The sequence below is a fragment of the Protomyctophum bolini genome, assembly GCF_963924005.1.
Source record: "Protomyctophum bolini genome assembly, chromosome: 22".
In the NCBI taxonomy this organism is placed as follows: Eukaryota; Metazoa; Chordata; class Actinopteri; order Myctophiformes; family Myctophidae; genus Protomyctophum; species Protomyctophum bolini.
In genome coordinates this window covers 1,187,501-1,202,058 of record NC_137883.1, presented here as the reverse complement: position 1 = coordinate 1,202,058, position 14,558 = coordinate 1,187,501, and positions in this window count along the sequence as shown.

Below are 14,558 nucleotides of genomic sequence, written 5' to 3'. Positions count from 1 at the left end.
CATAAATGCTCATCACTGGAGTGCATGGACTTTATAAAGTGGACACTGGACAAAAGACGGCTCCGCGAGGCAACTATCTGGACATACCCACGCGTTCGGGGAGATGTCCTCTACCACAACCCAGTCTCCGCTAAGCGGGAGAGGTGTAAAATTCACAGCTGGAGCCCTTCTACTGGGGTCAATGCAAAAAAAAATACCGTTTCCGGACCCAGAATGGACACTGGACAAAGAGGCCTCCGTGAGGCAACTATCTGGACATACCCACGCGTCCGGGGAGATGTCCTCTACCACCCCACAGTCTCCGCTAAGCGGGAGAGGTGTAAAATTCAGAGCAGCAGACCTTCTATTGGGGTCAACACTCAAAAAAGTGCCGTTTCCGGACCCAGAATGGACACTGGACAAAGAGGCCTCCGCGAGAGGATCCCCCCTGTGGCATCCCATGATGCGGCACATTGTGCGGTCGCATTGTGCCACAGTTTCACTCCTGCTTCACTGAAACATATAACCTTAAGAGGACTAACTTTAATAACTTGAATGAATCCTTTTACAACAACACTGTCTGTGTCTTTATCCTCCCATTCTTTTTTAAGGTCCATCAAAGCTTTGATCTCACTGTTATCCTTCCATCCTTGTTTCCGCTGTTCATATTTGACCTGTCTGTACAAAGAAGTGTCTTTGCCAACTCCGCTACGATTTCCAGCTATTAAAGACCTTGGGTCTGCATTGTTTACTGCCTCAATGTAAGCATTATGTGCAAATCGGTTCATCATTGATCTACCCAAGTTTGCACGCTCTGTGCTTCTAATGTATCTACCTCTCAATTTGTCCTTTGTGTGATATATGTTGCCAGTGTAAGCTATATGAAATATGCCGTCTTCGAATGAATGGAGATGTATTTTAAAGGTCATCTCACATGAAGTATGCCGACAGGCATACTTCATGACTTCTTTTGTCCAGTGTCCATTCTGGGTCCGGAAACGGTACATTTTTTTGCATTGACCCCAGTAGAAGCTCTGCTGCTGTGAATTTTACACCTCTCCCGCTTAGCGGAGACTGTGGGGTGGTAGAGGACATCTCCCCGGACGCGTGGGTATGTGGTCCGGAAACGGTACATTTTTTTGCATTGACCCCAGTAGAAGCTCTGCTGCTGTGAACTTTACACCTCTCCCGCTTAGCGGAGACTGTGGGGTGGTAGAGGACATCTTCCCGAACGCGTGGGTATGTCCAGATAGTTGCCTCGCGGAGCCGTCTTTTGTCCAGTGTCCACTTTATAAAGTCCATGCACTCCAGTGAATAGCATTTATCCATTTAGATAACTTTTTTATGTTATTTAATTACTTATTTTTACACAGAAACATAATGTGTGTCTTTACAATAACTGTAATGTAATAATAATACTAATAATGTAATGTAAAAATTATTTAATTAACGAATGAATTAACCTTATTATATTCTGAAAGCAACCGGATGTCTTAAATCTTCTAGCTCTCAGACCGGAAGTTCTAAATTTGCTCATAGGACGGAGCCGTGGAAAGCCTGGTGAGGCGACGTTAGGCGAACACAAATGGTTGTTGTGCACATGCGCATTAGCGCTGGAGGCAGTGTTGCCAACTCTCGTGAGAGAAATAAGCCAACCCACCTCCAAAAACGAGCCAAAACAAACCCAATAACATCCCCATATAATCCTAATAAAAAATGATTTGATGCATTTATCATTATACATACTATGTATGTCTATGATAATTAATGTTTTAGTAATTTATTATAGGCCTACCAATAATTATCCCATAAAGAAAAGAAAAGGATCTCTGGAAAAAACAAAGATGCCAAAAGTCGCGGGAAATAAGCAGACTTGGCAACCCTGGCTGGAGCGTGCACGTAGCATAAACGATCGCTAGGGGGAGCCATGGTACAGCGTAATACTATGCAGCATAGGAATTATACTATAGCAAATACATTATCCGTTACACCAGTGGTTTTCATTGATTGATTGATTGATTGAAATATTTATTAACAGTTTGTAGAATTACAGTAAATTTCAAGCACAGAGACTGTTAACTGTGAGTGGACGACCCAATTAAGCATTTACAACAGTTTCCACATTGTTCAATTCATCAAAACATTTAGAGTTAGAGCCACGTGGTTACAACAACAAAAAACCTTTAACTACGAAGTAGCCTAAGTAATAAACACTTTTGTTTGGTGAACAAAGGCTACACTCCTGTTGAATCTGTAGTGTGCATGCTCCTGTAATGTTCATATAATTGATTGATTAGCACCACACCATGACCACTTGAATAATTGATTTATTAGCACCATATCATGACCAATTGAATAATTGATTTATTAGCACCATATCATGACCACTTGAATAATTGATTTATTAGCACCATACCATGACCACTTGAATAATTGATTTAATAGCACCATATCATGACCACTTTAATAATTGACAGAATGTAGAGATATTCTGCTTCCTTGACAATGTTGATTTACAATATTACAATCACAATGTTACGTAAAATTAGGATTTGCATGTGAACGTTGACGTAATGACGAAACTAATAACACACATATACAGTGCAAGTTTAGTTGAGTGTTTGTGCTTTTGTTGTTTATCAATCTGTATTAAATACAGCTAAAATAAATGTTATTTTAGCTCATAAAAATGTTTGCACTTTTTCCAGACATATGCATGCACTGTGCTTTTGGCAGTGTTATTTTATTCTACTGCGTTGATTGTTAAGCCCATTTAACCCATTCTGACCTGAGATCAGATTCATACGAGGTTTCCAATGGATACACACTGGTCTGATTAACCCATTCTGACCTGAGATCAGATTTTTAAAAAGTCAGTCGTTCTTCGATTTTTCAAAAATAGCAGACCTACAAGCTCGTAGCGCGCCACCAGATCTGCTATTTTTCAATAGCTAAAGCATAACATGATGCTAACACAAAAATGGGTTCCCGTTCAGAATGGGTTAAAGCAGGACACAGATAGATGTGTGGCCTGTTTTTATTCACATTAATAATTAGTGCATATCATTTTGAAAACATGGATATCATGAACAAAACAAATGATCCTTCATCGAACTGTTTTTTTTTATTGATTGAAATATTTATTAACAGTTTGCAGAATTACAGTATACATTTCAAGCACAAACTCAATACAAAGACTGTTAACTGTGAGTGGATGACCCAATTAAGCATTTACAACAGGGTCCACCATGTTCAATTCATCAAAGATGAATGGTCATTGGTATAAATTACTGTATGCTTTCTACCACCAACTTTGTCCTGAATAAACTATAGTAAATTATAACAAAAGAGATTATATAAATGTAGAATAATAGGTAGACTTGACACATATTGTCATTCCACAGTTCTTAGTTAATTGAACAGGACTTAATTTGCACAGCAGCTGCAGACCTTGAGGTCTCTATGTGGGCGGGGCTCATTGTAGTACAATTAAGGCCACATGGGAGGAGCAACACACACACACGCACACGCACGCACCCACACACACAGTGACACACACGCACGCACACATGCACCCACACACACACACACACACACACACACACACACACACACACACACACACACACACACAGTGACACACACGCACCCACACACACACACACACACACACACACACACACACACACACACACACACACACACACACACACACATGGGTGCATGGGTAAAAGGATGAAGGGAAAGGAGGAGATAGCGATGGGGGTGAGGTGGGGGGGGGGTCCATGTGGAGGAAGGGGGAGGGGGTGGGTGCTTTGAAGGGGTTGGTGGGTGTGGGTGGGGGGGGGGTGGTGATGAACTGCAGGGCATGCATGTGGAATTGGGGGCAAACGGGAAACAGCGCCCCACCCTACCCCCCACCCCCTACAACACACTCCCTCTCCTGGTGTCAGATCAGACTCACCGCCGCCCGGACCACAGCGCTACACCACATGACCTCAGCAGACCGCATGGATCCAAGTATACTTTACTTTATTTTCTCTTTCATTTATTTATATATATTTTTTATTTTCACTTTTGCTCTTTGAGGGTTCTTGCATTTGTTTGTCGCTCCCTGTGTGTGTGTGTGTGTGTGTGTGTGTGTGTGTGTGTGTGTGTGTGTGTGTGTGTGTCTTTCTATCTACCTAGATCTCTCTCTCTCTCTATGACTCCATCCTTTACTTTTCTTCCTTTATTACCTTCTTCAGTTTCATTTATTAATCTCCTTTATTCATTGTGTCTTTCTGAATAATATGAATATTTCCTGTTTATTTCCGTCCTTTATATATGGTAAACATGCCAAATATCTTGCGTATTTTAAAAATGTTGTTGTTCATTTCATGGGACAGCAGATCTGTGGCGTAGAGCTGATGGGGAGGGGGGGGAATTAAAAGATTTCAGTGCACTGTGCCTACACATGTCGCGACCGCAGGTCGCGACATGTGTAGGCACAATGCAAGGAATAAATGCATTCGCCATGTATCCGAAGGAAGTCTGATCCAATCACTTTTAGATTTCTCCAGTTTAATCCTGAGTTTAAGTTTTTTAGTGTTCAAGATCTAATTTTAGGCATGTTTAAGCCTCGAGGAAAATCCGTGTTGAGGTTCTTAATCCACTGTTTTTCATTAAAACGTCTTTGTCCTACTGTCCAGTTAGGATTGTGTTGAAGTCCAGCGCATTTTAGAGCTCCAATGCCGTGCGCCATAAAATGTTGCACCAATCTTGTGGTTGTCTTTTTGGCATTGTTAATATTGTATCTGTGTCGTCCCAGCCTAGTACCTATTGTTTTACCTGTCTCTCCGACATATTGTAAACCACATTTTTCACATGTGATTAAATAAATGCAGTTGCTGGTTCTGGCTGTTATTTGTTGTTTAATCTCCAAGACGCGTTTTGTGGTTCTATTTTTTACTAATTGTTTGGGTTTGAAGTATTCTGGTCCCTGGCGTGCTGGTGTGTTGATTTCTTTTAGCTTGCTGTGTACTAGATAATCTTTAAGGTTTTTATTTTTTCTGTAGGCCGATATAATTTTATAATCTTTTAGAAGATCGTCTGTTCGGTTCTCAAAATTCCTTTTTATTCTGTTGTTGGCTAGTGTGCTCTGTGTTGAATAACTGGTTATCAGGGCCAATTTGGGGCCTGTATCTCGCACTTTTATTTCTAAGAAGGTTTTTTGGGCTTTCCGGAGGAAGGTCCTAGTGTATCCTCTTAGTCTGAGGGCATTAAATAGAGTTTTACAAGCTATTTTGAAATCACTTCTTTGCGTGCAAATCCTATGGAATCTTAGTAGTTGTGATTTGACTATTCCTGTGTAGGAGTGTGTCGGGTGGAATGACGTTTTGTGTAATAGGGCGTGAGTGTCTGTTTCTTTAAAGAATACTTTTAAGTCTAGTTTCCCATTTGTGTTAAAGTTTGGGCCCTTGAAGATTGTTACATCAAGAAAGTCAATCCTTTCTGTGTGTGTCACATATTTTATCGTTATGGATCTATGATGGCTATTTAAAACATCAATAAATTCCTGGAATTCTTCTTGGCTATGTTCCCATATTCCAAATATATCATCTAGAAATCTATAGTAATGTGTCGGTTTAAGTCTGCATTTTTCTAGTGCGGTCTGTTCCCATATGCTCATGTAAATGTTTGCATAAGATGGTGCAAATCTCTTTCCCATGGCCGTGCCTTTGATTTGTAAATAGAATTTGTTGTTAAAGGAAAAATCATTCTGGGTTAGATTTAAGTCTAGTAATTGGAGTATTTCCTCCTCTGGTCGACTTGTGTCTGGGTATTTACTAAAGACTTCCCTGACTGCTTGGAGTCCTGATTCTGTTTCAATGTTTGTGTAGAGGCTGTCTATATCTATTGAAAATAGAAGGGCCTCCTTTCCTACTTTAATAGCTTTAATTTTGTCCACAAAATCGTAAGTGTCTTTTATAAAACTGGGGTGTTTTATCGACAGTGGGTTCAGGAAATATTCAATAAACTCTGCTGTCTGATACGTCTCGCTGCCACAGTCCGACACAATTGGTCTCCCGGGTGGAATTTCATATGGTATTGTCCATGAATCCGGGCTTTTGTGTATTTTTGGTAAAAGATAAAATATCCTAGCCCGTGGGCTATCCTGTCCTATTAAGTATTGGTGTTGTTTGGCGTTTATGTGCCTTTTGTCCTTAAGACTGTTTATGATGGCTATGGCCTTCGTAGCTGTCTGCATGTAAATGGGTTGGTCTAATTGCCTATAATGGTCCTGATTGTTGAGCTGTCTCTCACCTTCTAAAAGGTATTGGTGTCGATCCATAATTACTATGCAGGAGCCTTTGTCTGCTGGTTTGATAATGATTTGTTTGTTGTTGATTAGTTCCCTAAGTGCCCTGGTTTGTTCTATTGTGAGATTATCTTTTTCCTTAATGTGTCCTGGTATGCGTGTTACCGTATTCATGTCCTTCTGCATCAGTCGTTTAAGACTGCTTGGGATTAAATTCTCAGACGGTTCCCAGCTTGATTTTGGTCGAAAAGGCAGTATCTCCGTTCCTTGGTCCATTCCAAAGTGTGTAGCTAGTTTCAATCTGCGGTGATACTGAGAAAGGTCTTTCTTTAACCTGTTGGTTTGTTGTTTATAGATATCCAGTGTCGGGACAAAGGAAAGTCCCTTTTCCAGCAGTTCGGTCTGGTGTTGATCTGGCTGGAAGTAATGGGACAGATTAATTATGTTTGACTTGCCCCCCCTCCTTTCTGGGTTTATGGGGTCTATAAGTTTAAACTAGTAAGCCAATTTACAAGCATTGCTTTGCCTGTCTCTGTTGTCCAATGTACGTTATCAGGAACCACTTTAAACTCCCTGTCATCCAATTTAGGGAGGTAATTGTAGGTAACAATATTGCGATTTGGGGGGGGGGGGGTGCTGGAGCACACAACCTGATGATCCGGACAAATTATAGTAAGGTTCATCTTTATAATAATAATAATTAGTATTATATAATCTTTCTCCTTCTCTGTTTTTGAGGGGCGCCATGCAGCCCTTCCTATATTTTAACCCATTTTGACCTGGGAACGATTCTGCAAAATGTCTTCTATAAATCATGTCTGTTTTCTTGAAAAAGCAGTTTTTCTATGTCAGTCGTTCTCAAACACTTTCATGTCACTTTTCACGATTCTTCAAAAATAGCAGACCTACAAGCTCGTGGCGCGCTATGAGCTTGTAGATCTGCTATTTCTCAATAGCTAAAACATAGCATAATGCATAACACCAAAAGGGGTTCCCGCCCCAAAATGGGTTAATGTTTGTTTTAAAAACGCCATTGACAATGAAGGGAAAATATATGTCATATTGTCCCTCATTACGTCATATTGTCTCTTCTTTATTGTTAATGGCGTTTAATGTTTGTGTTGGCACCGTTTGTGTTACATCACCATAATAATCAACATGAGTTAGACTTTAATATATTAGCTTTTTTCATATAGCCTATACCATATACCATATGTGTGTGTGTGTGTGTGTGTGTGTGTGTGTGTGTGTGCGTGTGTGTGTGTGTGTGTGTGTGTGTGTGTGTGTGTGTGTGCGCGTGTGTGCGTGCGTGCGTGTGTGTGTGTTTGTGACTGTGTGCGCGTGGTAGAGAGAGGAAATGCAAATACTTCCCATGTAAGGCCACATATACTGTTCATTCTATCAAGTTCCAATTACAAATTGCATTTTTTTGTCTAAAATGAATTATCCAATTTATAGCCTACAGTTGCAATAGACCAGTGACATCCGAGCACTTCTCTGTGGCAACCTACAGGCCTATATCTGTGTTAGCTTAGCCTCTTTTCTCACTTCACCTCTGCCACATTTCTATAGGGAAATGTGAGCTGTACTCTATGTGTTCTCTATACTGTGTGGACTACTTCAACAAACAATATCTACTACTGTATATCAATTTAAAAACAGCACTTCTCTTTTCCATCGGGTCAAATAATAGCTGTGTCTTACTGTCTTTTAATCTACTTGTTGACCCCCCCCTCCTCTGTGTGTCTCTCTCTCTCTCTCTCTGTCTCTCTCTCTCTCATTCACGTTCTCCCTCGTCTCTGTCATTCTGTATGTCTGTATATCTCAATATGTTGCAGGCTGCAACGTAAACCCTGAGTTTGGACATGGCTGCAACTTGCAGCCATGTCCAAACTCAGGGTTTACCCCTTTGAGCTGCAGTGTCCCGTGGTTAACCAGTTATGACACTGCATGGCGTCCCTGGCCCCCCTAAAAGGGTGTGTGTGTGTGTGTGTGTGTGTGTGTGTGTGTGTGTGTGTGTGTGTGTGTGTGTGTGTGTCACTGTGTGTGTCTGTGTGCGTGCGTGCGTGTTTCAGAGCCTCAAGGAAGGGAAAGCACATGATTCTTCAGTTTAATCTCACGTGAGAGAGAAAGAAACACATGACGTAGCCATTTTGTCTCATGCATGTTCTGCATTGCTGCCTCTCTCCCTTCTCCAGGTCAGACAGACAGACAGAAAGACAGACAGACAGACAGACAGACAGACAGACAGCGTCCAGCGTTTGGCCTGCCCTCTACACGTCGCCTCGCAGCTCGACTGATTTCCTCTGGTGTTCAGAGTGGATTGGAAGTTTTCTAGCACCATTTGAAATCGGTTGCGTTGAAAGGGAACCGCAATACAATACTTTTTATTTATTTTTACGTTTGTTTTTGTGGCTTTCGCCTCTATTTTATTTTTGAGTGGTGCAACCACTCCTACAACAAGCAATGTCTGTGTACCTGTGTACCTGTATGTTGTCATGAGCACGAGTATGTGACTTATTAATACCAGTAGGGGGCATCAGAAACGGAGAGAGGGGTAGTGCTGTGCCTGCTAATGAGAGAGAGAGAGAGAGAGAGAGAGAGAGAGAGAGAGAGAGAGGAGGGGGGGGGGGGGGGGGGAGTTGCACCACTCGGTTCACACAGGTGTGATTTTTTAATAGAGGGACAGACAATAGGCTGACAGGAAAAGGGGGGGGGGGGGTGACATGCAGTAAAGGCCGTCGGGATCGGGAGTCAAACCCGCGACACTGCCAAGCTGTTATGGGCGGGCTGTTTCTCTGTTGGTTTTCTGTTTTTTTCCTTTCCCTATATGGTCTGGCAGGGGCGTGTGACTGGCGACCTGGGCTGTGACGTGTGGTATCTACCTCCTGTGGAACTACACACCTCCTCCTCATCAAGCCCAGCTGTATAAGACCTGGCTCTTCACTCCAGCCCTTGCCGGTTTATTCAGTTACTATCGTGTTCTACACCGCCTGCCTGCCTGCCTGCCGACCAGCTCTACATAGCCCTACAGCCCCAAGCCTATTTTTGTTTTGTGAAATAAATATCTGAGTTTGTGAATCCTGGTCCTGAGTTCTGCTTTTGGGTCCTATCTCACTAAACCCTAACAGAATAAACCGGCCAAGATGGACTCAGCTAACTCAGAACCAGATTTACGAAAGGTTCTTGAGAACCAAGGAATACTATTGGGACAACACCAACAAGCTTTGCAAGAACTTTCTAACAGCAATCAACTCATGATAAATCAGATTGGCCAGTTATCCGCTGGCATGAACCTGTTAACCTCTCAACTCATTCCTGCAGAACCAGCCCCGCCCAACCCACAGCAACCTGCTGACAGAGATTCATATGCCCCGGACCCAGAGCCATTCTCCGGTGATGTGGATAAGTGTCGTGGTTTTTTTCTCCAATGCTCCATGGTGTTTATGCAAAGACCACTTACCTTTCCTACGGATCGATCTAAGGTACATTATGTAATGGGGCTATTGAGAGGAAGGGCGTTGGCTTGGGCAGAGGCAGCAAATTCTAATCAACCTTTGACTACGCTCACAATCAATGATTTTGTGTCAAAAATGAAGGGAGTTTTTGATCATCCGGATCACAGTGGTGATGCTGCTAAACGTCTGCTATATATTCATCAAGGTTCCAAGAGTGTGGCAGACTTCTCTGTGGACTTCCGAATCCTAGCTGCTGATGCGGGGTGGTGTGACCAGTCTCTTCGTGGGGTTTTTATTAATGCTCTCAGTGAACAGATGAAGGATGAGCTTGCTTCTCGTGATGATTCCACTGACTTTGAATCCCTTGTTTCTCTTGCCATTAAGCTGGATAACAGGCTGCGTGAGCGACGCAGAGAGAAAGGGAGCCGTCCTCGTCCTCCGCTTTCCTCTCTCCCTTCACCACCTGTTGTGAAATCTCACCCCTCGCGGCAATCTGATGAAGAGGAACCCATGGAGATGGGTCGAGCCCACTTGTCCCCTGATGAACGCTCTCGTCGGTTCCGGGCGGGGGAGTGCCTGTACTGTGGTCAATTAGGTCACCTGCGCGCTGCCTGTCCCACCCGACCAAAAGACCGGGCTCGTCAGTAGAGGTGGGGGTACTGGTGAGCCATGCAGATTGTTCTACCCTATCCAAAACCAGAATGCAGATTCAAGCTACTTTATGTGTCAATCAGGTCCCTTTGCCACTGTTTGCTCTTGTAGACTCGGGTGCAGATGACAGTTTTTTGGATAGTAATTTTGCCGACCAGGCTAAGATCCCTCTTATTCAGTTGGAAAGACCACTTACTGCTAATGCTTTGGATGGGAGATTGCTGGCCCGTGTAACCCATCAAACTGTACCTGTGTCTTTGGTCCTATCTGGCAATCACAGGGAGTTAATTCAGTTCAAGATAATTACCTCCCCCCAAACACCCCTTGTGCTGGGCTCTCCTTGGCTAAAACTACATAACCCTCACATTGACTGGTCTGCTGGAAAGATTCTTAGCTGGAGTCAATTTTGTCACTCTTCCTGCCTGCGATCTGCTCTGCCCCCTGCTGAGGTCACTGTTGCCTCTCGTCCTGAACCTGTTGATTTGTCCTCCATTCCTGCTGATTATCATGACCTGGGACAGGTTTTTAGCAAGGATCTGGCTCTCTCTCTACCGCCTCATCGTCCTTATGATTGTGAAATTAATCTGCTCTCTGGTGCCCCTATGCCGTCTAGTAGACTTTACAGTCTGTCACGTCCTGAGCGGGAAGCCATGGAAAAATACATTAAAGACTCTTTAGCTGCAGGAATTATTCGCCCATCTTCCTCTCCTGTGGGAGCGGGGTTTTTTTTTGTGGCCAAGAAGGAAGGTACTTTGCGCCCTTGTATTGACTATAGAGGGCTTAATAACATCACAGTGAAAGACAAGTATCCTCTGCCTTTAATGAACTCTGCTTTTGATTTTCTCCATGGAGAAACTGTGTTCACTAAATTGGATCTCAGGAACGCCTATCATCTGGTCAGAATTAAAGAAGGAGATGAGTGGAAGACGGCCTTTAACACGGCATTGGGTCATTTTGAATACCTGGTAATGCCTTTTGGACTCACCAATGCTCCTGGGGTTTTTCAAGCCTTGGTAAACGATGTGTTAAGGGACTTCCTGAATCGTTTTGTGTTTGTGTTTCTTGATGATATACTTATTTTTTCCAAGAACATGTCTGACCACGCTTCCCATGTCCGCCAGGTTCTCCAAAGGCTGTTGGAGAATAAACTCTACGTGAAAGCCGAGAAGTGCGAGTTCCACGTCGATACGGTCAGTTTTTTGGGCTTCATTGTGGAGAAAGGACAGATGAGAGCGGATCCAGGGAAGGTCAAAGCAGTTGCAGAGTGGCCTACACCCACTACCCGTAAGCTACTTCAACGATTTTTGGGGTTTGCTAATTTTTACCGCCGCTTTGTGAAGGACTATAGCAAAGTCGTGGCGCCTCTTAATAAGCTCACCTCCACACTTGTCCCATTTCGTTGGCCCCCAGAAGCAGAGCAGGCTTTTTATGAGCTCAAACATCTGTTCACCACTGCTCCTATTCTAGTTCATCCTGATCCCTCCCTGCAGTTTATTGTGGAGGTCGATGCATCTGATATAGGGGTGGGGGCAGTACTCTCTCAGCGGTCCAGCCAGGATCAGAAGGTGCACCCTTGTGCTTTTTTTTCTCATACCCTTGACTCCTCCGAGCGTAACTATGATGTTGGTAACAAGGAGCTGCTAGCAGTGAAATTGGCATTGGAGGAGTGGAGGCATTGGTTAGAAGGAGCTGAGCACCCATTTATTGTGTGGACTGACCATAAGAACTTGGCCTATATTCAGTCAGCCAAACGTCTAAATTCTCGCCAGGCTCGTTGGGCCTTGTTTTTTGGGAGGTTTGACTTCACCATTACCTATCGTCCTGGGTCTAAGAATGTCAAGCCTGATGCTCTGTCCCGCCAGCACGCTCCTGAGGAGCAGCCTCCCAGTCCAGACACCATCGTCTCCCCTTCCTCAGTGGTGGCAGCTGTTTCCTGGGTAATGGCCCACCTAACCGCCTGTTTGTTCCAGATTCAGCTCGTTCTCAGGTCCTTCAATGGACACACAACTCCAAACTTGCGTGTCATCCGGGAAGGAACCGCACTGTGTCACTCCTCAGGCGTCACTTTTGGTGGCCTTCCATGGAGGCAGATACCCGGGCATTCGTCTCCGCCTGCTCCATTTGTGCCAGGGGGAAGGCTTCTCATCGTCCACCTGCTGGTCTGTTGCTTCCATTACCTGTTCCCAGTCGTCCCTGGTCCCATATAGCAGTTGACTTCGTCACTGGGTTGCCCACCTCCCAAGGTAACACTGTCATTCTCACCATTGTTGACCGTTTTTCTAAGGCAGTTCATTTTGTGGCACTTCCGAATCTCCCTACAGCCTATGAAACTGCTGATCTATTGGTGAACAACGTTTTCCGCCTTCATGGTATTCCATTGGACATTGTTTCAGACAGGGGCCCTCAATTTGTATCTCATGTTTGGAAATCATTCTGTAAAGCATTGGGTGCAACTGTGAGTTTATCGTCTGGTTTCCACCCCCAGTCCAACGGCCAAACGGAGAGGGCTAACCAGGATCTGGAGGCTGCCCTATGGTGTGTTGCTGCTGCCAACCCTGCTTCGTGGAGTACACATCTGGCTTGGGTGGAGTATTCGCATAATTCTCTAACCAGTGCTGCCACAGGACTGTCTCCCTTTGAGGCCTCTTTAGGCTATCAGCCACCGTTGTTTCCCTCCCAGGAAGAGGAGTTGGCTGTTCCCTCCGTCCAAATGAACCTTCGCAGATGTCGTAGGGTTTGGAGAGATGCACGTGCTGCTCTACTACGCTCTGCTGAGAACAATCGGCGGGTCGCTGACCGCCATCGGGTGGAGGCTCCCAAATACAAACCAGGTCAGAGTGTTTGGCTTTCTTCCAAGGATGTCCCACTCAGAGTGGAATCTAAGAAATTGGCCCCACGCTATATTGGTCCTTTTGTGGTGGAACGGGTCATCAATCCATCTGCTGTCAGATTGAAGCTGCCAAGCTCTATGAGGATTCATCCTACTTTTCATGTGTCTCAACTTAAGCCAGTATCCTCCAGTCCTCTCTGCCCTCCTTCCAAGCCCCCTCCGCCCGCCCGGATCATAGATGACCACCCTGCTTATACTGTCCAGCGGCTGCTGGATGTTCGTCGCCGTGGCCGGGGTTATCAATATCTGATAGACTGGGAAGGATACGGTCCGGAGGAGAGGTCCTGGGTTCGTCGGTCCTTCATCCTGGACCCTCAGCTGGTCAGAGACTTTCACCTAGCCCATCCTGAGAAGCCTGGTGGGTCGCCAGGAGGCTCCCGTTGAGGGGGGGTACTGTTATGGGCGGGCTGTTTCTCTGTTGGTTTTCTGTTTTTTTCCTTTCCCTATATGGTCTGGCAGGGGCGTGTGACTGGCGACCTGGGCTGTGACGTGTGGTATCTACCTCCTGTGGAACTACACACCTCCTCCTCATCAAGCCCAGCTGTATAAGACCTGGCTCTTCACTCCAGCCCTTGCCGGTTTATTCAGTTACTATCGTGTTCTACGCCGCCTGCCTGCCTGCCTGCCGACCAGCTCTACATAGCCCTACAGCCCCAAGCCTATTTTTGTTTTGTGAAATAAATATCTGAGTTTGTGAATCCTGGTCCTGAGTTCTGCTTTTGGGTCCTATCTCACTAAACCCTAACACAAGCTCGGGCTATACCGGCCAAGATGCCTGGACCGCTGAGCCACGGCCTAGGCCAGGGTTCCCCAATACATTTTCCTCAAGGGCCATATTTTGACTAGCGTACCAGGCTGGGGACCGAGTCCGCACGCGCGAGGTCGAGGTCTTGCCCTGAAAATTCATTTTCAGGACAAGACCCCATTTGAAAAGGATGCCCAGTTTGACATGCATAGGCTACTGCCCCCCATGTAATGCCATTTATATCTGGGACCCTATCCAGGGGCCACAAGGGGGCGGAACCTTGGCCTAGGCCCTGCAATACAGTACTGTATGTAAGCAAGCACAGACCAGTGCATATATGTGTCTCACTCGCAGAGAGTGATTCTGAAAGTGAAAGCATCATGACATTTTTTGTAAATAACAGACAAACACATTATACAGTACGCATTGTGAGTCTGTAGACAAACAAATGTGTGAATATAGCCAAATTCCAATACCCAAAATCTCAGCCACTCGCTCACTCACACTCGGGTCACTCCACCATGGCAAATTATG